Source organism: Lactuca sativa, chromosome 1 (assembly GCF_002870075.4).
Source record: "Lactuca sativa cultivar Salinas chromosome 1, Lsat_Salinas_v11, whole genome shotgun sequence".
NCBI classification, from domain to species: Eukaryota; Viridiplantae; Streptophyta; class Magnoliopsida; order Asterales; family Asteraceae; genus Lactuca; species Lactuca sativa.
The window spans coordinates 215,680,307-215,705,720 of NC_056623.2; positions in this window are offsets into that span (position 1 = coordinate 215,680,307).

Sequence of the window (25,414 nt, forward strand, 5' to 3'; positions counted from 1 at the left end):
TAATTAAATAATACTATTATTAATATATTAGAACTTATAATATATTAATAATCATAAGTGCCATATTCTCTCATTTAGTCTATCCAAGTATTGCAATGCCATGCAACCCAAATGGACCATGCCAGGTCGGATCAAGTACATACCAAATAAAGTTATGGACTTAGACACTATATCCAACATGTTAATGGGCTAGTTAGTGGATTGCTTTTTTACCTAATGGGTGAGATTTTGGACTTAGTTCCTAATTGAGTTAATTGTGGGTTTGGCATAGAGTTAAAGATCGGTGCGTAGAAGCAGCGTTATAGGGGCTGTTCATCGTCGTAGGTGAGTCTTCTCACTATATTTTACCTAAAGTGGTAATTATATGTGACTAGAGGGTCTTACATGCTTGCTTGAGTTATGTATTTTTCTGTGTTGTATGCTATATTATGTGATATTTAGACTGCACCAGAGGGTCCAACGAACTATCATACCGGAGGGTTCTTAACCATGCCGGACCAGAGGGTCCAACGAGCAATTGGACTGGAGGGTCCCAACCAGACCGGACCGGAGGGTGCTATGGGACTGGAGGGTCCCACTGAGACACATTGACCGGAGGGTCTTATAGAGCTATAGCCTCGAGTGGCTAATTATATGTGTGTGCTATTTTAGGGAACTCACTAAGCTTTGTGCTTACCGTGTTATGTGTTATGTGTTATGTGTTTCAGGTTTTACTCAGAATCGTGGGAAGGCACCGGCTCGATTGTACACACTAGAGAAGGAGTTATGATTTGAGGATCTTGGATTATTATTAAATAATTATAGAGTTGTGTTTTGTAAATAAGTTAAATGGAATTTTTGTGAAACGTGATACGAGAATTATGTGAATTTTAAACGAAATATTTGTTTGAAAATTTATAGTGTTATAGCTTCGTGCTTACCGTATTATGTGATATGGGTTTTAGGTTTCTCAGAGTTGCGGGAAGGCACTGGCTTGATTGTACACAACAGAGAAAGAGTTATGTTTCGAGGATCCTTGTTTACTAATTAAACAATTATGAAGTTATGTTTTGTAAACTTAACAAGTGCGATTTTGTGAAATCTGTTATGAGAATTATGTGATTTTAAAAATGAAATTTTTTTTTGAAAATTTACGTCATTACAAGTTGGTATTAGAGCCTTTGTTTTAGGGATTCAGATTCACCTCCAGGTGTGTTTGGACTCAAAATGGGGAATAGAGAAAAAAAAACTTCAAAAGAGATAATTTTTCTAAAATGAGAAAGAGTTTAAGAGAAAATGAGTTGGAGCAGTGTGTACAATCAGCTAGAGCCCGAACGGTGATTTTCCAAAATACTCTTACTTTTGTGTTATGAGATATTATGCATGCTAGAGAGTAGGCTAGCTATTTCATATTTAGGACTAAAATGGCCTGATTTGTGATGCCTTTGCCTTGGAGTTGCAGCTATCTGTGATTTGCTTTTGAGTCTGTGTGGGCTAAGAGTATCCAGCAGGAATCTTTTAGAGGGGGAGCATTGAGTAGAGGAGCATTCTAGGAGAGATACCTAGATGATCATGGGAGGAGTCTACTGAGAGAGTATTCAGATACCCGTGTGGGGTAGAGTTTCTTAAGTTTGGTGATACCTTTTGAGTGTGAGTAGAGTAAGTGAATTAGTAACCTAGAGTGGTTTCACGTGTTGGTAGAGATTATTCGATGCTGGAATGTTGCTTGTTGTGACAAGATTTGCAACCCTATCTACCCTATGGGGTTTACCTGGTGAAACAGTCTATGGAGTAGATTGTTGGTATTCCAATTGGTGATGGTTGGAACCCTGAGTGGGAGAGAATGGGCTATTCTATTTAAAGGATCAATGATCCGTTCAAGTGCGGTTAGAGAGTTGGTTATGGAAATCTGCAGTGCGGACACATGAAACTTGGATTATTAGTGGATGAGGTGAGATGATGTATGTGTATGTTCTTAAGAAAGTACGAGCGAATCCACGATAGGTAGCCGTTGTTCAGAGAATTTATTGTGACCAGGGACTTTTGGGTTTGCAAATGTTGTGTTCTAGGCGGTTAGGTTGCTGAGTCAGGGTGCAATAGCTGAGATTTGCGGGTATAGGTATAGATTGTGATCGATAATCCAGGAGGGGGAACAGTTGAATTTTCAACCAATTTCAGAGTCAGTATGAGTAGTGATCAGTAGAGCATGGAGCTTTGGATTTCCGTCAACGTGTTTTCAGTTGTTGACGATTCCTCCGTGTTTTGATTTGGGAGATGGGAGTATTTCGAGGTTTCGATTTGTGTAAGTGGAAGATCAGTGGTTGAGGCAAGACATCGTGACATGTTGTGATGGTGTACCGAGGTACCTGAGTGTTTTTTATTCCAGTGTGAACCCGTCAGTTCATTATCACTGGAGTGGGACTGTCTAAGGGTATATCTATGCTGAGAATAGTGCCTTGCCTACGAGAACTTACATCAAGAGTGGTGGTGCATAAGTTGGGTGGGTGTAAGCACCTATCTATGTTGAGCTATGGAGCATGAGTTGGAGAACTCAGTGTAGTGATGACTTAATGATGAGATTACGGGGTGATAAGAGAGCAAGTGGATCTGGGTGGGAGTAATAGCTTGGAATTATCGGGAGAAGCCATGGAGTGAGCCCATGGTGAGTCAGTGAGCCAGAGGGTGTTGTAAGACTATAGGGAGTCGTAGCATCAATGAGTAAATGGGAGAGGGTATCGTGGTACTACGGGGAGCTGTAGTATTCACTGGATAGCGGGAGAGTGTTGTGATACTGCAGGGATCCGTAGTATTCGCTATTCAGCAAGAGAGTGTTGTGATATTGCGGGGAGCCATAATATTCACTAGTTAGCGAGGGAGTGTTATGATACTACAGGGAGACATAGCATTCACGAGTCAGTGAGAGGGTATCGTATGATTACGGGGAGCCGTAACGTACGTGAGTCAGAGAGACAGTGAGTACCGTAAGACTGCGGGGAGTCGCAGCCCTACTAGTCAGAGAATGACGCAGAGGAGTTCTTAGGCTTGGGTAGCCTTACCACTTGAGTCTTCGGGAACTTGGTTGCCAAACCAGGGGTGAGACTGGGGTCTCCGTGACGGTCGAGAATTGATATGTCTTTGGTTGAGAATGGAATATCGTAATCAGAAGGAATTGAAGAGATTGTGTGTGAATAAATTCGTGAATCTTGGGTCATGAGTTGAGTACCAGATTGCAAATGAGTGGTTCGAATTTTGCTGTTGAATCAGACTCTCGAGTTGAGTTTGGGTCGATTTGTCTATTGAGTAAGCAAGATGAGGTTCTGGATTCGTAGATGGGTTTCATTTTGTGGGGTATTGATCTCCATCTGATGTCTCAGACCGGAGTGGGTCAGTTTTTGTTGGTATGGGGAGAACTGCGAGACGCAGGGAACCAGTAGGTGGTAGACGACAGAGGTCAGAGGCGATACGACTTCGGATGGGGTTGTAGTATTCGCTTGGGGTAAAGTGAACTTCGTGACTTGTATGTGTCATAATGAGCCGAGATAGTTATTGTGAGAAGGAAGCCGGTCAGTCGTTTTATTGGGTGTGCAGTGCGGAACCTTTGGAGGTTCAACTATTGGGTCGGGAGTTGACCTGCTGCTCAGTGTTGGGAGGGACTTGCGAGAAGAGCTGGGGCTTATGATTGTGGGAGTCAGAGGATTGTTCCGAGCTGACATGATCACTTTCTTGTCTCCCAGGACAGAGTTTTGAGGATCATTTCCTTCGGGAGACTTTTGATAGTTGTTCATGCGGTGGATCCTTAGTGGGATATGACCTTTCCGTTCCTCTTGAGTTCGATATTGATTGGAGAATCAAAGTTGGTAGAGTGTTCTTAGATTTTGTTATTCGATGAGCGATTAACATGATGATATTTCGCGAGGGTGGTCTGACAGAGAGACAGACCGCTAGAGTTTCCATGTCTGGATAGTCAGTTCGAGTACAACAGCGGCAGAAGGGTCTGTCCTTCTTCAGGGTCAGGAGTTCTTGTTAGTTTCAGGTGCTTTTGTAAGAGATTCTTGTATGATATGAGGTCCTTTCGGTGGTACTTCTCGGGTTATTCGTTTCGATCTATGTGTTGATAGGGAGCGATTTCGAGGGTGAAATCTAATTCAAGTGGGGGAGAATTGTAACATCCTGTTTCGGATTGTCGGAGAATAGGGTTTGTGGGCTGCAAACCGGGTATGAGGAAGTCTCGGGGATGCAACGAGTTTCTTGAAGAGTAGGGTTTCTCGTCGCCTTTCCATGGATATGAGGTTCAAGGGAAATGGACTTATAACAAGGGAGCTATGGCAGTTTGAAGATTGGGTAAGATAAGTCCTTTAATTGAAAGAGGTGGCATGGGAGTACGATAGGCGTACGTGTGTGTACGCTTGGCATACTCATGCGCGTGACTTTTAAGCAAGAGCCACCTAGTACGTTGGGTGTACCATAGGGTATGCTGGGTGTACTAGGCACAGAAGGTAAAGCCCTAATTGAGCAGTGTCCCTATATAAAGAATGAGATGGCCTCATTCCTGGTCACCATTCTCAGACAATAAACCCTCCTAACCCTAAATCTTCGTTCTTGTAGCTTGTGAGTGCATTTGAGAGCTTGTGTTCTTGAAGTGAAGAAGAAGCTTTGGAGAAGAAGGAGTGAGAGTCCAGGACCTTGGATCTGAGCATATTTGTGTGGGGAGCTTCATATAGAGGTATAAAGCTTCAAGCATTCTCACTCTTTTGATTTCTTCATCTTTATAGAGTATTTTAGGGTTTTGTCCCAAAAAGATGGAGACTTTATGAGATATTGAGCTCCAGAGACCATGATCAACACCCTTTGAGTGTATTTAGCAGAGTAATGTCATAAAAATCCAATCTTGCGCGTTAGAATAAGGTTATGCATGAGATATGAGATTTATGAGAAAAGAGGATGAGTGTTTTGAGTGTTTGTGAACAAATCAACCATGCAAAGGCTTAAAGTCACCGACTTTATGGAGTAAGAGATAATAGGGAGTCCAGATCTGAGAAATGAGTTAAGCTCTTAACGGGTTAAGATCAAGAGAATGGACTAAAGCAAAACTGGGCGTACGCCCAGCATATGTTCCATTACACCCTGTGTACTGGGTTGGTGTCCCTGATCAGTTTCATGCATGCGTGAGTACGCTGAGCGTACCAAGAAAGGTACGCCCCGTGTAATTTCTCTATGGGCTTTTGGGTTGGGCTTGAATCTTTGGGCTTGTGAATTAGAGACTATAAGCAGAGAAATATTATAATTATGCCTTGGGCTTGACACTTGGACTTGAGAGTTGGGCCTCGGGCAAAGCCCATTAATTATTGGGCCTTGATGGGCCCAATGGGTTTTAGGTTATTGATGGGTTTGTTAGTGGCCAACCTTTAGACCTAATGAGTGTGAGTTTGGACTTAGTTCCTAATTGGGTTAATTCTGGGTTTGGCATAGAATTAGTGGCCGGGCGTAGCAGCAGCGTTTTTAGGGGCTGTTCATCATCCGGGTGACCGGAGGGTCTTATGTGTTTATTAGAGTTATGCATCTTTCATGTGTGGTATATATGTTGTATTATGTATTACTGAGACCAGACCGGAGGGTCCAACGAGCTGTGAGACCGGAGGGTCCACACTAAGACCGGACTGGAGGGTCCAACGAGCCGTGAGACCGGAGGTTCCACACTGAGACCGGACTGGAGGGTCAGACGAGCCGTGAGACCGGACCGGAGGGTCCAATGAGCTATAGCCATGAGAGGCTTATTATTTGTGTATGTGGTATTCTGGGGAACTCACTAAGCTTCGTACTTACCGTGTTATGTGATATGTGTTTCAGGTTTCTCAGAGTTGCAGGAAGGCACCGGCTTGATTGTACACACTAGAGAGAGAGTTATGTATCGAGGATCCTGGTTTATTAATTAAAAAATTATGAATTTATGCTTTTTATACTTAATAAATGCGATTTTGTGAAATGTGTTAATAGAATTATGTGATTTTAAAAATGAAAAATTTGTTTGAAAATTTACGTTGTTACAAAGGAGGTAAGGAGTGGAGAATGATATCAATCGCCAACTTCTTATCGAAATTAAAGTTTAACTTCAGCAAGCGGTGTACATACCTCTGCATCTTTTGTAGGTGGGCCATGATGGACTCTCCATCCTTCATCTTGGTAGTGATCATCGAGACGATGATCTCATACCTCTCTTGCCTTGCACTTTGATGGTACCTCTCCATCAAGTCCTGGTGCATCTCTTATGGATAGTAGTCCACATAAGACTTCTGGAGTTCCGCAGTCATAGTTGCGAGCATGATGCAATGGACTTTGGCTGCATCCTTCTCATGTGCCTCATACGCAACAATCTCTTCTGGAGTGGCAGTGTTAATGTCAACCTCCTTGAGCTCCTTGTCAAGAACATACACTTTGTCCTCGTATATTGTCACCATCCTTATATTACGAATCTAGTCGTGAAAGTTGGTGCCATTAAAGATCACTCTCCCACATAGGTTAATGATGGAGAAGGAACCAGAAGCATTAGAGCCTGAAGCATTGTTTGGAGTAGACATCTTAAAAAGAGACAAAGTTTTGATTAGATATAAATCCCCAATTAAACACCCAAATGAGAAATTAGGGCTAGGACCCAACATTATTTACAATTCAAAAGAGGGATGCCGAAATCTAATTGCAAATAGTTTGAAGGTAGGTAAATGATGATATACCAATTTCCAACATAAAAAACGACCAAGACTTTAAGTTTTAAATGTATTTAAATCTTTAGATTCTTTTGAGATTCATTAAACTTTTCAATGACATGTTTAAATCTGGATTATGCCCTTCAAGTTTGTGACTGAGATACCGAGGATCACAAACAAGGTGTGAATAACCACACAAATATGCTTGGTGCTCTCGATGTGATTTACCACCTAACCAATGTGCCGGTTAACCACACACGCTCCATTAGTCTATGATAAACATCGAGCCACCCTTTTCCACCCAAGCTAGTCTCACATTAGTGTGTCGGTTAGCCACGCATGCTCCACTAACGACTTGGCAAGGTGCAAAGTGTAATTTCATGGAATAGCTTACAATTTTACATTTTTCCTAAAGTAACTAAGATTGGGAATTTTGTAAAAACATTTAGTTACTTTATTAATCATTATACTTATAATGAGGAATTAGTTACCCTATCCTACCCAATTGGCTAACTACCCTCCACCAATCAAGGAAGCGGTGGGTGAGAGTGGACACTCATTCAATCGTAATTTTATAGGCAATTTCCTTATACCCCCTTATAGATCGGCTTCGTGAATGAGGCCTACTAACGGTAACACTAGCTTAAGCTTATACATATATATTATTATTAATCTTATAATATAATAATAGTATAAGGCTTGAATTTTAAACTTGTAAAATTCTTGGGTTTAGAATTTAAATATTTCAAAATTAAACTTTTAATCACAAATTTAAATTCCAAAACTTGAGGGCAAGTTTTGAAACTTTTCAAAACATACAAGATCAAATTACAAATAATTTAATTAGACAATTAATTAGTGATTATTTAAATTTGAGCTAATTCAATTTCATGGCAAGATAATTATAACGCTCGTATATCCGAGGTAGTGAATTTAGAGAAAATAAGCGTCAAAAATGAGTTTTTTATAGAATATTATTTAGAAGGATTAATTTTAACCAAGTTAGAGTATATGTCACAAGGGTTCCGTACATATAAAGAACGTCGAAATCCGAGTTATAACGAAGAAGTTATGGCCCGTCGAAGTTTTATGACAAAACCGGCACGACACTGCATGGCGTAAAAAGTGAGTTTATGATAAATTGCTTTTTAGCCTTAGTAATCTAAACGAAAGTCATAGCATATGTTAGAAAACCATTTTCCTTGTAAAAATCTTTTAGTCACTCAGTTTGAGTCCAGACACTCCCGAGGGTGTGTCTGAATCCCTCAAACCAGGGCTCTCATACCAACTTGTAACATCCCAAAATTCAAGCCCGAAAATTTCATTTTTGAATTTAAAACATTTTACCAAAACATTGTCGATAAAACAACACCTTACAAAATCATAATGTTACATCTCAAATCATGACATCAAAAGTAATAAAAATCAGAGTACAATCCCAGAAGTTCAATGCGGAAACCATGTGTGTATGTGATACGTTGCTACACCGCCGGCTCCTTCCCCTTCGACGAAGAGGTACCTGAAACCAAAACCAAAACTGTAAGCAGGAATCTTAGTGACTTCCCCCATCATACCACATACCATACAATATCGTTGGTATCTTTCAACCGGTAACCTTCATCGGTATCTTTTAACCGGTAACCTTCATCAGTATCTTTCAACCGGTAACCAACATCGGTATCTTGCAACCGGTAATCAACATCGGTATCTTTCAACCGGTAACTGGGGACTATTTCTGTTGGATATAGTGTCTAAGTCCATAACTATATTTGGTATGTACTTGACCCGACCCATCATGGTCCATTTGGGTTGCACTTCACCCGAACAATTTATAGATAATCTGTTGAGAATAGTACAAGTTATGATGTATTAATATATTATAAGTTCTAATATATTAATATAAGATCATATTATTTAATTAGTATTGATCTATAATTAATCTAGGATTAATTTAGAGATCAAAGTTATTACTAATTAAATATGGGCTTCTATATTTATATAGTGTGGGCTAAGGCTTATTTGGTGAAACGACCCAAAAATACGGCCCGAAAATTTCATTTTTAATATAACCATAATCATAAAACGGAGTATATCATAATAAAACCATGCGTTGCAAATCTCAAAACCATACTAAAATACAAATGAGAAAACGGTGTCATGACTGTATCAAAACATATATAACATAACTGATCAACTCCCAGGATAAAAACTGTGGCTGTGGTGTGTGCGATGCCATCATCCCGAGCCCTTCCCTCTGTTTGCGGAAGTACCTGAAACCAAAACTGAAACTGTAAGCACGAAGCTTAGTGAGCTCCCCCAAACTACCACATACCACACAAACATATAAAGCACATACTGGGCCTTGCCCACTGCATCGGACCGAAGTCCGGCTAACCGGGGCCTTGCCCCCTACATCGGACCGAAGTCCGAAGCTGACTGGGATCTTCGTTCCCTACATCGAACCGAGTCCGAAGCTGACTAGGACATCGGACCGAAGTCCAAAGCTGACAGAGACATCGGACCGAAGTCCGAAGCTGACTAGACCTCTGTCCCCTACATCGGACGAATTCCAAAGCTGACTGAATATAGCATCAACATATCAACTGGCATAAACACATATCCTGTCTGCACCATGAAGGCATCAAGCATACTAACTACTACATCGGATCGAGGTCTGAAGCTGACTGCTAGCTAAACGGGCCGGCATTGTGGCCTTAGACCCGTTACTACTGGAAGGAAACTCACCTCGTGAACTGGCTGTTGTGTGAATGGCTCTGGAAGCTAACTGCTACTGCTCCAGTATCTCCCCGGCTACAAGGCCATAAACACACTCAATCAAATACTAAACACTGCATTGGGGTAAAATAACTCTTTTACCCTTGGTCAAAGTCAACTCTCCCGGTCAAAGTCAACCCACAGTTGACCTGACTCGCCGAGTTGGGCCACCAACTCGCCGAGTCTCTAATCTCATTTCACAACCCCACTCGTGGCTACTCGTCGAGTATGGCATCGACTCGACGAGTACTCTCTCTATCCAAGAACTCAGAGAATCTTCATCCGACTCGCCGAGTCATATGAACAACTCGACAAGCTGTTCTTGAGCTTAAGAAGATTGCCTTGGACTCGCCGAGTTGTATGAACAACTCGCCGAGTCCCTCCATTACTGAGTCTGCTCTCCGACTCACTGAGTCCACTCTACTACTCATAGGCTTCCACTCGTCATCACTCAAAAGGGGAAAAACGGGGACTCGCGACTCGACTCGCCGAGTCGTTCTTCCGACTCGCCGAGTCGCTTGCATGCAGCAACTCAAAACTCGATTCTGCTTGAATCCAGTGTATAAAACTAATAGATCTGGACTCCCTTAACTCGATTAGCACGTAAAGATTCTATCTTTACGTGCCCATATGCATCCATGAAGCTAAAATGGCTCAAAAAGCATAATAAAGGCTAGATCTAGGGTTTTCATGCAAGATAACTTCAAAAAGGCAATAGATCTGGGCTCTACAACTCCTAAATGAACAGATCTAAGGATATCTCGACATAATAGGGCATCCATACAATCATAAGGCTTGAGAGAAGCATCAAACTAGATCTAGAAGAGTTCTAATGGAGGTTAAAAGCATAAAACGGGAGGGAATCCGAAGAATACCTCAAAGAACTCTTATTTGCCCTTGGATCTTTGCTCTACACCTCTTCTCCTTGCTCCTTTCTTCTTCTCCTTCTTCAAGCCTTCAAAATTTAACACAAGAACACTTAGATCACTCAAGGATGGATTAGGGTTTTCTCACAGCTTTCTGAGGGTGAAGGAGGCGAGATTGGGGGCTATAAGGTGGATTAAATAGTGAGCAACCCGGGGATTTAGGGTTTCTCCCAGGCAGGCAGACTCGCCGAGTCCCGAATATGGACTCGCCGATTTGCCGACTAACACGTGCTCGAAATCCCGTCCCTACTCGGCGAGTCAGGCTATGATCTCGCCGAGTCCCTCTTGCAAACTTCTAATTAAATACTATGGAATCATCATACCGGGGACGGGTCGTTACAATTCTCCCCCACTTGGCTCAGACTTCGTCCTCGAAGTCTGCTACGGATGAATCTGCAAATATCTCCGGATAGTGCTCTCTCATCTCCTCCTCAGCCTCCCACGTCCACTCAGACCCCTTCCGGTGCTGCCACTGCACTTTCACTAACTGAATTTCCTTGTTCCTCAAGGTCTTTATCTTCCGGTCCAGAATCGCGACCGGTCTCTCAATATAATTCAGGCTGCTATCATCCTGAATATCCTCTAGGGGAACGAGTGCTGACTCATCCACCAAACACTTCCTCAACTGAGATACATGGAAAGTGTTGTGGATCTAACTAAGCTCCTCAGGAAGATCCAACCGATAAGCAACCCGACCCACCCGGGCCAAAACCCTGAAAGGACCAATAAACCTGGGACCCAACTTGCCCCTCTTCCGGAACCTGATAACACCCTTCCAAGGTGAGGCCTTTAGAAGGACCATATCACCCACCCGGAACTCCAAGTCTGAACGCCTCCTATCGGCGTAACTCTTCTGCCGACTCTGCGCAGTCTGCAGTCTACTACGGACCTGCTGGATCAACTCGGTCGTCTTGAGCATCACCTCTGTGCTTCCAATGACTCGCTGACCTACCTCACCCCAACAAATCGGGGTCCTGCACTTCCTCCCATAAAGCATCTCAAAGGGAGGTCGATCAATGCTCGCATGATAACTGTTGTTATACGAAAATTACGCTAACGGAAGGTACGTATCCCAACTGCCACCGAAGTCTAGAACACATGCCCTGAGCATGTCCTCGAGAGTCTGAATCGTCCTCTCACTCTGCCCGTCCGTCTGAGGGTGGAAAGCGGTGCTGAAATGAAGACGAGTACCCATCTCGTCGTGAAACCGCTTCCAGAATCTAGATGTAAAACGGACATCTCGGTCTGACACCACCGATACCGGCACTCCGTGACGTGCCACGATCTCGTGCACATAGATATCGGCTAACTTTTCTGCCGATATACTCTCCTGGATCGGGATAAAATGAGCACTCTTCGTCAACCGATCCACTACTACCCATATCGAATCCACTTCTCGTGCGGTCCTAGGAAGCTTGGTGACAAAATCCATGGTGATGTCCTCCCATTTCCACATGGGAATGTCTAACGGCTGCATCTTGCCGTGAGGCCTCTGGTGCTCCGCCTTGACCTTCCTACAGGTCAGGCACCTCTCAACATACCAAGCGACATCCCGCTTAATGCAGGGCCACCAATAATCGGGTCGAAGATCTCTATACATCTTCGTCGCCCCTGGGTGGATAGAAAATCGAGACTTATGAGCCACATCCATCAACACCTGTCGTACTCCTCCCTAGTACGGTACCCACACTCTCCCATGAAGTGTCAGCAATCCCCGACTGTCATAATTAAACGAAGATGCTCGGCCCACTATCCTCTCACACTTCTGCCTCTCCTCCTTGAGGCCCTCAACCTGAGCCTCCCTGATCCGTTCCAATAACAGAGTAATCACTGTCATCCTCAAACACAAATCTCTGATAGGGGTTGCCGACACTTTGCGACTTAGCGCATCGGCCACCACGTTGGCCTTCCCTGGATGGTAAAGGATCTCACAATCATAATCCCTCAGCACATCTAACCACCTCCTCTGCCTCATGTTCAGACTCGGCTGATCCATAAGGTACCTCAAACTCTTGTGATCCATGTAGATAGTACAACGGACCCCATAAAGATAATGCCTCCAAATTTTGAGGGCAAACACAACCGCCCCCAGCTCTAAATCATGGGTAGGATAGTTAGCTTCGGGAGGCTTCAACTGTCTCGATGCGTAAGCTATCACATGACCTCGCTGCATCAACACTACTCCCATACCTGTGATTGAGGCATCACAGTAGACTACGAAGTCCTCTACTCCCTCTGGCAAGGTAAGGATCGGAGCCTCGCACAACCTTTGTCTGAGGGTCTCGAACGCTACCTGCTGCTCAGGCCCCCAACGAAATACCACCGACTTCTTTGTCAGTCAGGTGAGCGGCACTGCTATCTTGGAGAAATCCTGAATGAATCTCCGGTAATACCCTGCCAACCCTAGGAAGTTCCGAATCTCAGATGGAGACTTCGGGACCTCCCACTGCATCACGGCCTCTATCTTGGCCGGATCCGCCAGAATACCCTTCTGGTTGACGAGGTGACCAAGGAACTGCACCTCGCGCAACCAGAACTCACACTTGGAGAACTTTGCGAAAAGTCTCTCCCTCCTCAAAACTTCCAGCACCTCCCTCAGGTGCTCCTCATGCTGCTCCTGCGTCTTGGAATATACCAAGATATCATCTATGAATACTATCACTGACCGATCCAGCATCGGCCTGCACACGCGGTTCATGAGATCCATGAACGCGGCTGGGGCATTGGTGAGCCCAAAGGGCATCACCACAAACTCATAATGACCATACCTGGTCCTGAAAGCAGTCTTCTGCACATCCTCATCCCTAACCCGCATCTGATGATACTCGGAGCGTAGATCGATCTTGGAGAACCAAGACGCTCCCTGAAGCTGGTCAAACAAATCATCTATCCTCGGAAGTGGGTAACGGTTCTTCACCGTCACCTTATTCAACTCCCGATAATCTATACAGATACAATGCGACCCATCCTTCTTCCTCACAAACAGGATAGGCGCTCCCCAAGGCGCACTGCTCGGCCGGATGAAACCCTTGTCTAGCAGCTCCTGCAGCTGCGTAGACAACTCCTGCATCTCAGGGGGAGCTAGGCGATACGGTGCCTTGGCTATCGGAGCCGCACCAGGATTCAGGTCGATCCCAAACTCAACCTGCCTCTCAGGAGGTATCCCCCGTAAATCCTCGGGAAATACATCCGGGAAGTCTCGCACTATCGGAACATCATCAACTGTCGTCTTTCCCTTCTCCCGGGCATCCAAGACATAAGCTACATAACCAGCGCAACCCTGTTGAAAGTAGTGCCTCGCCCTTGCGGCGGAACAAAAGGTCGGTCCGCGCTGTGGCCTCTCGCCCTGAATCACTAACTCTCCCCCACTGGGAGTGTGAACCCTCACTAGCTGAAGCTCACAATCAATCACCGCCCCATTGGGGCTTAGCCAATCCATGCCCACAATAACCTTATTCCCTCGCAGGGGAATAGGAACTAGGTCCACTGAGAACTGCTCATCAAACAACTTAAGGGAACACCCTCTATGCACTCTGCCGACCCTCACGGTCCTGTCATCTGCTATCTCAACCTCTAATGGACAATCTAGCTCCCCTGGAGCTCTACTAAATCTCTTGCTAAGCACAAGCGATACGAATGATCGGGTAGCCCCCGAATCGAATAATACCATAGCAGAAATGTCGTTCACAAAGAACGACCCTATATAAAACATACAATCATAAGCAATAATCAATCAATAAAATAAAGAGATGAAGGGAAGATACATACCGGTCACCACATCAGGAGTCGCTCACGCCTCCTCTGCTGTCATCTGAAACGCTCTACTCTTCGCCACTGGCGCCTGAGCTCGGCCCTGCCGGCCATCTGTAATCCTCAAGGTAGCAGGGGCAGGTGCCACCACCTTCCCTACTGCAGCTAAACTCGGACACTGGGACTTTTTATGTCCCCTCTGATTGCACTGAAAGCAAATCAGATCTGATGCTGCAACAGCAGTAGCAGGGGCTGTACAATCCCTGCTCAAATGCCCAGTCCGACCGCACTTGAAACAGCCGGAACTCCCTGCCTTGCACACCCCATCGTGCATCTTCCCACACCTGCCACAACGGCTGTGGCTCGGCTAAGACCTGGACCTGTGATCTGAAACCTTGGGATTTTCGCCCGAACCTCCTAAACCCGAAACCGCCTCCGGTTTCCTCTTCTTCTCCAGCTCGAGATCAATTTCCCTCTCTCGAGCCCTAGCAATCATGTCGTCCAGCGTTTTACAGCTGGACTGGCTCACAAACTGGCGGATATCGCTCCGCAACATCTCATGATAACGGGCCTTCTTCATCTCCTCATCGGCTGCATACTGAGGAACAAGAAGAGCCCTCTCCCTGAACTTGGCGGTGATCTCTGCCACGGTCTCCGTAGTCTGGGTGAGGTCCTGAAACTCTCTGGCTAACTATTGCACCTCAATAACTGGTGCAAACTCAGCCCTGAACCTGGTAGAGAAATCAGCCCAGGTCATGGCATCCAATGCTGCATCATCTCCCATAGTATGTCCGACCTCCTCCCACCAATCCCGTGCCCTGTCCTTCAGAAGACAGGACGCCAATCTAACCTTGTCCCCCTCGGGACACCTGCTAGTGCGAAATGCGTTAGCCACATCCGCCAACCATCTAGTACTCGCTATGGGGTCCCATGCCCCATGATAGTCTGGAGCTCCACATGCCCTGAACTCCCTGAAAGTAAGTGTGCGTGACCCCATCATGGCCGCCACCTGGGCACGGAAGGTGCCCAATCTCTCATCCATCAGCTCTAGGATCCCCTCCTTGATCGAACCGAGGATCACAGGAGTCTGCTCTAAAATGATACGAGTAATCTCTGAAGAAAGAAACTCTCTGGTCTGCTCATCCATGTGCTCGTTTCCCGAGCCTGATCCTGATCCCTCCCCGGCACCTCCACTGCCGGCTGCTGTCCTCGGACGCAAAACCACCATACTGAAACACATCATAGCAATATCAGAAAACTGAAATATCTCAAGGGATCATTGATACTACTACTAGCTTCCTGGTCTTGTCTCGGCCTTCCTTGATTCGAGTACGGATCCTCTGCTTTCAGTAGTACGGGCCCATACTACCTTCCACATCTATCCGTACTTTCGTCAAGAACCGCCTTGACTCCACCAAGTCACTTCTACTACTACTGATCTCTGATACCAACTTGAAACGACCCAAAAATACAGCCTGAAAATTTCATTTTTAATATAACCATAATCATAAAATGGAGTATATCATAATAAAACCATGCGTTGCAAATCTCAAAACCATACTAAAATACAAATGAGAAAACGGTGTCATGACTGTATCAAAACATATATAAGATAACTGATCAACTCCCAGGATAAAAACTGTGGTTGTGGTGTGTGCGATGCCATCATCCCGAGCCCTTCCCTCTGCTTGCGGAAGTACCTGAAACCAAAACTGAAACTCTAAGCGCGAAGCTTAGTGAGCTCCCCCAAACTACCACATACCACACAAACATATAAAGCACATACTGGGCCTTGCCCACTGCATCGGACCGAAGTCCGGCTAACCGGGGCCTTGCCCCCTACATCGGACCGAAGTCCGAAGCTGACTGGAACATCGAACCGAAGTCCGAAGTTGACTGGGATCTTCGTCCCCTACATCGAACCGAGTCCGAAGCTGACTAGGACATCGGACCGAAGTCCGAAGCTGACTGAGACATCGGACCGAAGTCCGAAGCTGACTGGGACCTACGTCCCCTACATCGGACCGGAGTCCGAAGCTGACTAGACCTCTGTCCCCTACATCGGACCGAAGTCCGAAGCTGACTGAACATAGCATAAACATATCAACTAGCATAAAAACATATCTTGTCTGAACCACGAAGGCATCAAGCATACTAACTACTACATCGGATCGAGGTCCGAAGCTGACTGCTAGCTAAACGGGCCGGCATTGTGGCCTTAGACCCGTTACTACTGGAAGGAAACTCACCTCGTGAACTGGCTGTTGTGTGAATGGCTCTGGAAGCTAACTGCTACTGCTCCGGTATCTCCCCGGCTACAAGGCCATAAACACACTCAATCAAATACTAAACACTGCATTGGGGTAAAATAACTCTTTTACCCTTGGTCAAAGTCAACTCTCCCGGTCAAAGTCAACCCACAGTTGACCTGACTCGCCGAGTTGGGCCACCAACTCGCCGAGTCTCTAATCTCATTTCACAACCCCACTCGTGGCTACTCGTCGAGTATGGCATCGACTCGACGAGTACTCTCTCTATCCAAGAACTCAGAGAATCTTCATCCGACTCGCCGAGTCATATGAACAACTCGACAAGCTGTTCTTGAGCTTAAGAAGATTGCCTTGGACTCGCCGAGTTGTATGAACAACTCGCCGAGTACCTCCATTACTGAGTCTGCTCTCCGACTCACTGAGTCCACTCTACTACTCATAGGCTTCCACTCGTCATCACTCAAAAGGGGAAAAACGGGGACTCGCGACTCGACTCGCCGAGTCGTTCTTCCGACTCGCCGAGTCGCTTGCATGCAGCAACTCAAAACTCGATTCTGCTTGAATCCAGTGTATAAAACTAATAGATCTGGACTCCCTTAACTCGATTAGCACGTAAAGATTCTATCTTTACGTGCCCATATGCATCCATGAAGCTAAAATGGCTCAAAAAGCATAATAAAGGCTAGATCTAGGGTTTTCATGCAAGATAACTTCAAAAAGGCAATAGATCTGGGCTCTACAACTCCTAAATGAACAGATCTAAGGATATCTCGACATAATAGGGCATCCATACAATCATAAGGCTTGAGAGAAGCATCAAACTAGATCTAGAAGAGTTCTAATGGAGGTTAAAAGCATAAAACGGGAGGGAATCCGAAGAATACCTCAAAGAACTCTTATTTGCCCTTGGATCTTTGCTCTACACCTCTTCTCCTTGCTCCTTTCTTCTTCTCCTTCTTCAAGCCTTCAAAATTTAACACAAGAACACTTAGATCACTCAAGGATGGATTAGGGTTTTCTCACAGCTCCGAGTCGCCGACTAACACGTGCTCGAAATCCCGTCCCTACTCGGCGAGTCAGACTATGATCTCGCCGAGTCCCTCTTGCAAACTTCTAATTAAATACTATGGAATCATCATACCGGGGACGGGTCGTTACATTTGGAATGGGCTAGGCTTGCATGGAAAAGTCCATGGATACTCCATGGAGCTTTAACCCATGGATCTCATGGAAATGAAGAGACATGGGTATTAGGGTTTACATGGATGTAACCCTAATCCACCACACTATATAAAGAAGGCTTTGGTTCTTGAAATCACACTAGTTGACACTTGTTGAGGTGAGGGCCAATTTCAAGATAGTAGTGACTATTCTCTCAAAGTTCCAAGTTTGTGGTGATTTGTGATTTCCATTTGAGGCATCCACACTATTGCTGCTAGGCTCTAAAACTCCAAACAATCAACTACAACTACAAGGTAAGTATTTCTACTAGCTTTATTTGATTCATGTTCCCCATGCCATGCTAGTTAGGATATGAACGTTAGAAAAATAATTATTTGCATGTATCTTAGACAAACATAGATCCAAGGTTTATTAGGGTTGCATGTACACTTAGGAAGTGTTAGAATGCTCAAAACCCATTAGTGGTATCAGAGCCTAGGCTTGTTTGTTTGATACTTGATGCAAAATAGTTGAAAAAGTCAAAAAACTTGTTGTCTGCCTGATGAACTCGCCGAGTGCATGGGGGGACTCGCCGAGTTCATGTGTATCTTCAACCTACTCGCCGAGTAGGTTCATGCACTCGGTGAGTAGGAGCCACAGAGTGCTGATTTTCGACTTTAGTTGCTGGAAATGGACTAGAAACATTACCCTAAACTGTTTTGGTACTTGAAAACTTGTTTTAGATGGTGTAATGTCTTTGCTAATCCATTGACAACAACTTGTTATCAAAATTACAAAGTTTTATGTGTAATTTTTGATTCATGAAAGTGTTCGTATTCATGTTCTTGATCTTATGATGTTTAGATGATCATAGGAATTATTTGTACCCTATGTGGTAGTTTAATTCTTGATCATAATGTGTTTTAATGGAGTCCATAACTTGTCCTCAAGTTATGGAAAACCAAAAGTCACTTGAATTAAAAACCATTAAAAGAACACAAGAGTTAGAAAAATGAAGAGTCTTCATTTTTATTACTCTATTAAACTCATAAGTTACAAGAAATGAAAAGTTTTGAAAGTTTACAAAACTTGCCCTCAAGTTTTGGAACAAGTAAAGTCATATTAAAAACTTTAGTTCCAACCCTTAGAATTTTAAAAGTTAAAATTCAACCCTTATACTTATAATATTATAAGTTAATAATATATATATATATATATATATATATATATATATATATATATATATATATATGTATGTATAAGATTAAAGTCGTCTTACTGCTAGTACGCCTCATTCACGAAGCCGGTCTATAAGGTGGGTATAAGGTTGTTGCCTATAAAATGGCAACTTAATGGGTGTCCACTCTCACCCACCGCTTGCTTGACTGGTGGAGGGTCGTTAGCCGAACGGGTAAGACAAGGACTTATAAATTCTCATTAAAAGTATGATGAATATTATAAAGTAACTAAATGTTATATTAAATTCCCAATCTTAGTTACTTTAGGAAAAATGTGAATAAGGTGCTAATCCATGAAATTACACTTTACACTTTGTCTAAGTCGTTAGTGAAGCGTGTGTGGTTAACCGGCACACTAACTTGGACTTAACAAGGTAGGTAACGGGTGACTTAATATTTATCATAGTATCGACGGAGCGTGTGTGGTTAACCGACACATCGATTGAGGGGTAATTTATTAAGGGTACCAAGTAATTTGCATGGTTACTTCACACCTCATTTTGTGATCCTCGGCATTCCAGTCACAAAACTTGGAGGGCACACTCGAGATTGAAACATGCCTTTTAAAAGTTCATTGAATCTCAAAAGAATCTAGGAGTTTCTAAGAACCAAATTAAATATTTTATTATTTTGACTTTGGTGGAAATTGGTTAATCGTCATTCACCTACCTTTCAAATATGTTATTACTTAGATTACGACATACCTCTTCTAAGTATAATATATTGTGATTGGGTCCTAGCCTTAATATTACATTTGGGTGTTTTATTGAGGACTATCTCTATATCTAAACTAATTCTTTCTTTCTTCTCTTACTAGATGTCTGCAAACAACGCTACTTCTGGCTCTAATCCTAGTAGCTCCTTTTCTCTTATGAACTTGTGTGGGAAAGTCACTTTTGATGGATCCAACTTTAATAAATGGATCAGAAACATCAGAATGATTACTCGCTACGAGGACAAGGAATATGTCCTCGATAAGGAGCTTAAGGAGATTGATGAGACAGTTGCTACTCCTCATGAGATCGCTGAGTTTAGGGCACATGAAAGGGATGCCACCAAAGTGGCATGCATCATGATGGCCACTATGACCGCGGATCTCCAAAAATCCTATGAAGATTTCTACCCCTATGAGATGCACCAAGACTTGATGGAAAGATACCATCAAAGTGCTCGTCAAGAGAGGTATGAAATCATCTCCTCCATGATAACAACTCGCATGAAGGATGGTGAACCCATCACGGGCCACATGCAGAAAATGCAAAGATTTGTGGACCGTTTGCTGAAGCTTAATGTGAACTTCCCGGAGGAGCTAGCAATAGATATTATTTTGCACTCCTTACCTTCATGTTATGATCAATTCCGCATGACATACCACATGAACAAGGAAGAGGTCACTCTCAGCAAACTTCAAGGACTCTTAAAGACCGCGGAAAGTGGTCTTAAGGGTAAGGCAGTTGTTACTACTCCTACTCCTACCAACTCCGCCCCTGTCTTGGCAATCGGGAAAGGACGAGGGAAGAAGAGAAAGAGTTCTTCGAAGGGTACCAAGGTTAGGACCCTTGATGGCTCTTCTTCAAGTAGAACCAAGAAAGGTTTCATCACTCCTTCTTCTGACCCAAAAGAGGCTGAATGCTTCTATTGCCATGAAAAGGCACATTGGAAGCGGAACTGCCCAAAGTACCAGCAAGATGTGAAGGATGGGAAAGTTAAACCCAACCATGCAGGTATTTACACTATCTTATCTAATAACTCAACCCATTCTAATACTTGGGTCCTTGATACCGGTTGTGGTATTCATATATGTTCTGATTTACAGGGACTAAGAAGAAGTGAGAATGTGGAGCAAGGAAGAATAAACTTGATCATGGGAAACAGGAAAGCTTCATCTGTCACCAAGATTGGAGTTTATACTTTATCGCTAAGTAGTGGGTTTAGTTTAGATTTGAATAAGTGTTGTTATTCGCCAGAAATGGCAAGAAATATTATTTCCTTTCATGCATTGTATAAACAAGGTTTCACCTTTTCATTTGATAATGAAGTTGGTTCGATTAATGCTTTCTTTAATAATGTTCTTTATTTTAAAGCATTACCTTGTGATGGCGTGTATGAAACAGTATCGGTGGTTGATAACTTAGGAAATAATGTATTGTGTATTGATTCTGTTAATAATAATAACTTGGATAAAGCATCATTATGGCATTGTCGTCTTGGACATATAAGCAAGAAACGCATAGGCCAACTCCAAAAGGATGGAGTCTTGGAGTCATTTGACCTAAAGTCAGATGATAGTTGTGAATCATGCTTACTTGGGAAAATGACAAAGTCACCCTTCACAGGTTCTTGTGAGAGGGGTGAAGGTTTGTTGGACCTTGTGCACACGGATGTGTGTGGACCATTCAAACATGCCATAAGGGATGCTAATCGTTATTATTTGACTTTTACTGATGATTACAGTAGATATGCATATGTCTACTTGATCAAGCATAAGTCAGAGACTTTCGAAAGGTTTAAGGAATTTAAACAGGAAGTCGAGAATCAATTGGGCAGGAACATTAAGATGCTTCGATCCGATCGAGGTGGTGAGTATCTTAGTTCAGAGTTCCTCGACTATCTTAGGGAATGTGGGATTGTCTCATAATTGACATCTCCCAGGACACCACAGTTGAATGGTGTAGCTGAGAGGCATAATCGAACCTTGTTGGATATGGTTCGTTCCATGATGAGTCGAGCTTCGCTACCAATCTCATTATGGGGGTATGCCTTAGAGATTGCCGCCCATATTCTTAATCTAGTCCCTACAAAGAAAGTTGCCAAAACTCCTCACGAGATGTGGACTGGTAAAGTAGCCAACCTAGACCACATCAATATTAGGGGTTGTGAGGCTTTTGTGAGGCGCGAGACTCATGACAAGCTAGAACCCCGAAGCGAGATGTGTATTTTCATGGGCTACCCACAAAGATCCTTTGGTTACCTCTTCTACAGACCTAGTGATAATGTGGTCTTTGTAGCAAGAAGAGGAGTCTTTCAAGAGAGAGAGTTTATAAGCCAAGGAGACAGTGGGAGGCAAATTAATCTTGAAGAAATTCAAGAGTCAAGTGGTGAAGGAACTTCAAACGCTAGCCCTCAACTTGAGGAGGAAACTCCTGTTGAGCCAATTGACGAATCTGTACCTCTGAGGCGTTCCACGAGAGTTAGGAATGCACCTGAGCATTACTATGGTTTCCATATTACTGCGGAAGGTGAGACACTTATTAGTGATGAGACACTAGTAGGTCTGGATGAGCCTAACAGTTACACGGAAGCCATGGAAGGCCCTGAGGCTGCTAAATGGAAAGAGGCTATGGATAGCGAGATACAGTCCATGTATGACAATCATGTTTGGAACTTGGTTGAGAATGTACCAGGTCGTAAGACTGTAGGGTGCAAATGGATCTTCAAGAAGAAGACCGACATGGATGGTAATGTACACACTTATAAGGCTCGACTAGTTGCAAAAGGTTATTCTCAAACTCCGGGAGTTGATTATGATGCCTTTTCACTAGTGGCCAAGATAAAGTCTATTAGGGTTCTGTTAGCCATTGCTGCATTTCATGACTATGAAATATGGCAAATGGATGTCAAAACCGCTTTCCTTAATGGAAAGTTGGTTGAAGATGTTTACATGGTTCAGCCAGAGGGTTTTGTCAGTACAGAATACCCCAATAGAGTGTGTAAACTCGAGAAATCCATTTATGGATTGAAACAGGCACCTTGCAGATGGAATCTTTGCTTTGATGAGAAAGTCAAGGAATTTGGCTTTTCAAGGAGTGAAGATGAATCTTGTGTCTATATCAAGGCTAGTGGGAGCATAGTCAGCTTTTTGGTACTGTATGTGGATGAAATACTACTCATAGGAAATGACATCCCAACCCTGCAGGAAGTTAAGTCCTAGCTTGGGAAGTGTTTCTCTATTGTAGTGAATTGATTATGATGGCATGTGCGGAATTAGAAAGATCTAGTGATTCATCATACAAATCAAGAACACAAGGAGTAAATAAATCTGTGTAAGCTCATATTAGATCTAGAAAGAATATACAAATGGGTTTGTACAAGTTTTCTCTCTAGTCTAACACTCCATATGGACTCTTACATAATGGGAGTCACTCACTTCCTATTTATAGGAAAGACTCAACCCATTTACACATACAAAGAGGAAAGCCTAAACATTACATCCAAGCATGACTTTGCACCCTAACATTCTCCCCCTCAAAGTTAGGATTGGATGTTCGGCTTTAATCTCCACCGAGCTAGCGCGATCAAGACCAAACTCCCCCTCGAAGTAACACCGGTCTTCAAATCCGCAAATGATTATTCGAAAAACCCGAGAAGCTTCGAATACCCATCATTCTCCCCCTTTTTATAATCAAAAAATGATTATAAAACCCACTAAGGATGAGAAGCGCCCGAGGAATAATCTTCACAATACTCCCCCTTGATGTGTACCAAAAATGAATCACCAAAAATATTGCACGGAAAAACAATCACGAAAAAGCCACAAAAAATTTTCAATTTATGAAAATTTTTGACTTTTCGGGTGAAAGTTGCAAGATTTTTCAAAATCCGGGTAGAAATTGTCACTTTCTGAAACTTGCAGGGACCCGTTGCGCCAAAAACAGTCAAATATGCGAAACTCTAGCCCATTTGCGAAACCGGGCATAAAGAGTAAATTCGCACAAACTGCAAGGACCAAAACTGAAAATTCTGCATTTTTTTCAGCTTTTATTGCCATTTTGCAAAGTTGGGTATAAACTGTCAAAAATGCGAAACTGCGGGTACTCGTTTTGACAATTTCTGTATGTTCTTTAAACTTGCGAAGTTGGGCTACTTGTGTTATTTCTTGAAAAGAGCAGGGACCAAATGCGAAACTCTTAGCTTTCTTCCTCAATTCGCATTCTACTGTAAAAAGACTTTGTGTTCTTCCCCAAATCACATACTTCGCACGTTCTTTACTTCGCATTTTCTACAAATGTTTCGCATCTTTAACTCACCAAATGCGAATGAAACACTTCCCAGTCATCAAATGCGAATGAAACATTTTTCTATCAACCTCAAATGCGAACCCGATTTTGGTTTCTGTAACCAAATGCGAACTTAAAATTGATTATCACACATACAGATCTCCAACTTCAATATTGCGAAACCAATCTTAATCTTTAAATTGATTCACTAAATGCGAAGTGAATAACAAACTGAATCACATTCGCATCCTTCTTATATCCATCGACAACATTCTTCCCTTTATACACAAATAATCAAATCTTGATTTCAAGCTTAACAAGCCAAATGTGAATCCAAATCAAGACTCATATGTTCTCATATGCGAACCCAACTGATTGGCTTTTCAAAATTCATGTTTTCGCATTCTAGTCGTCATTACTCATCAAACAATCGACTATATACAACATCTAATTTCAAATCCAATATCCAGTAAATCTAAAGCAAAAGCGAATTCGCAAGTTTCACCAAATGCGAATCCATTCAAAATCTAAATTCCAAACATCGCAAATCCACAAGTATCGACCATCACCAGTTCGACTATCAAAACCATTGATTCATCGCGAAGCATCAATTATCCATTCCATTCATCTGTTCTCGGTTCGTTCCCTTCCATCATTCATCAACAGTATCACAAATCCAACCAATTAATCTCCAAATTAAACTCGATTTCTTCTTTCAAATCACATATTGAACTCAAATCCATCGATTTCTTCTTTCAATTCCATGAATCAACCCATAGAAAACATGGTTGACTTTTTCTGTGATTGACTTTACAAAGTCAAAGATCAAGAAACACGAAATTGACGAATCTAACCACAAATTTCAGATCAAAACTTGTTCAACCAATTGTTCTTCAAATATTCTTCACAAAAATTTCAATGTTCTTGATCAATTTCATCAAAATCAAAAAAATCAATCTCCGACTTCTTCACTGTAACTTGTATAAGATCGAGTTCTTCATATTCCAAATCATAAGCAATCGACGCTCATTTTCAGATATTCATTCAACATCGATCGAGAAAAGGAAAAAATAATGAGAAGTCGAGATTAAGAACTGAAGAACAATTGATTTTGAATGATCGATAAAACGCAATCAGATATTAATATCAAATGCAAGCTGACCGATTCAAGACTAGATGAATCGATAGAAGAACAATGATTAATATTCATCAAAGAAACTGATTTGATGCTACCGACGTTCGATTCAACATACAAGATCGTGATTATCGATTTGCAAGAAAAAGAGAATAGATATCAGACATATGTAAAGAATCAGATACCACGAACATATCAGTTGGATTACAAGATTGGGCTCAATATGTTTGAATGAACAGTATATGATTCACTTTTTGGGCTTAATTATTCGAATAAGATTCAATGATATTTTGGACTCCATTGATGAATAGTAACAACAAGATTTTAAATCTGGGCCTAGAAAGGATTAAACGAACAGTTGTATCATCGGAAATTTGGTCTTTCAAATCTGATTATATGAATATTGAATTACAATGATTTTGATTTTGGTTTTTGAATTGATCTAAAAAAAATAATTGGATCAATCAATGGGGTTTGAAATG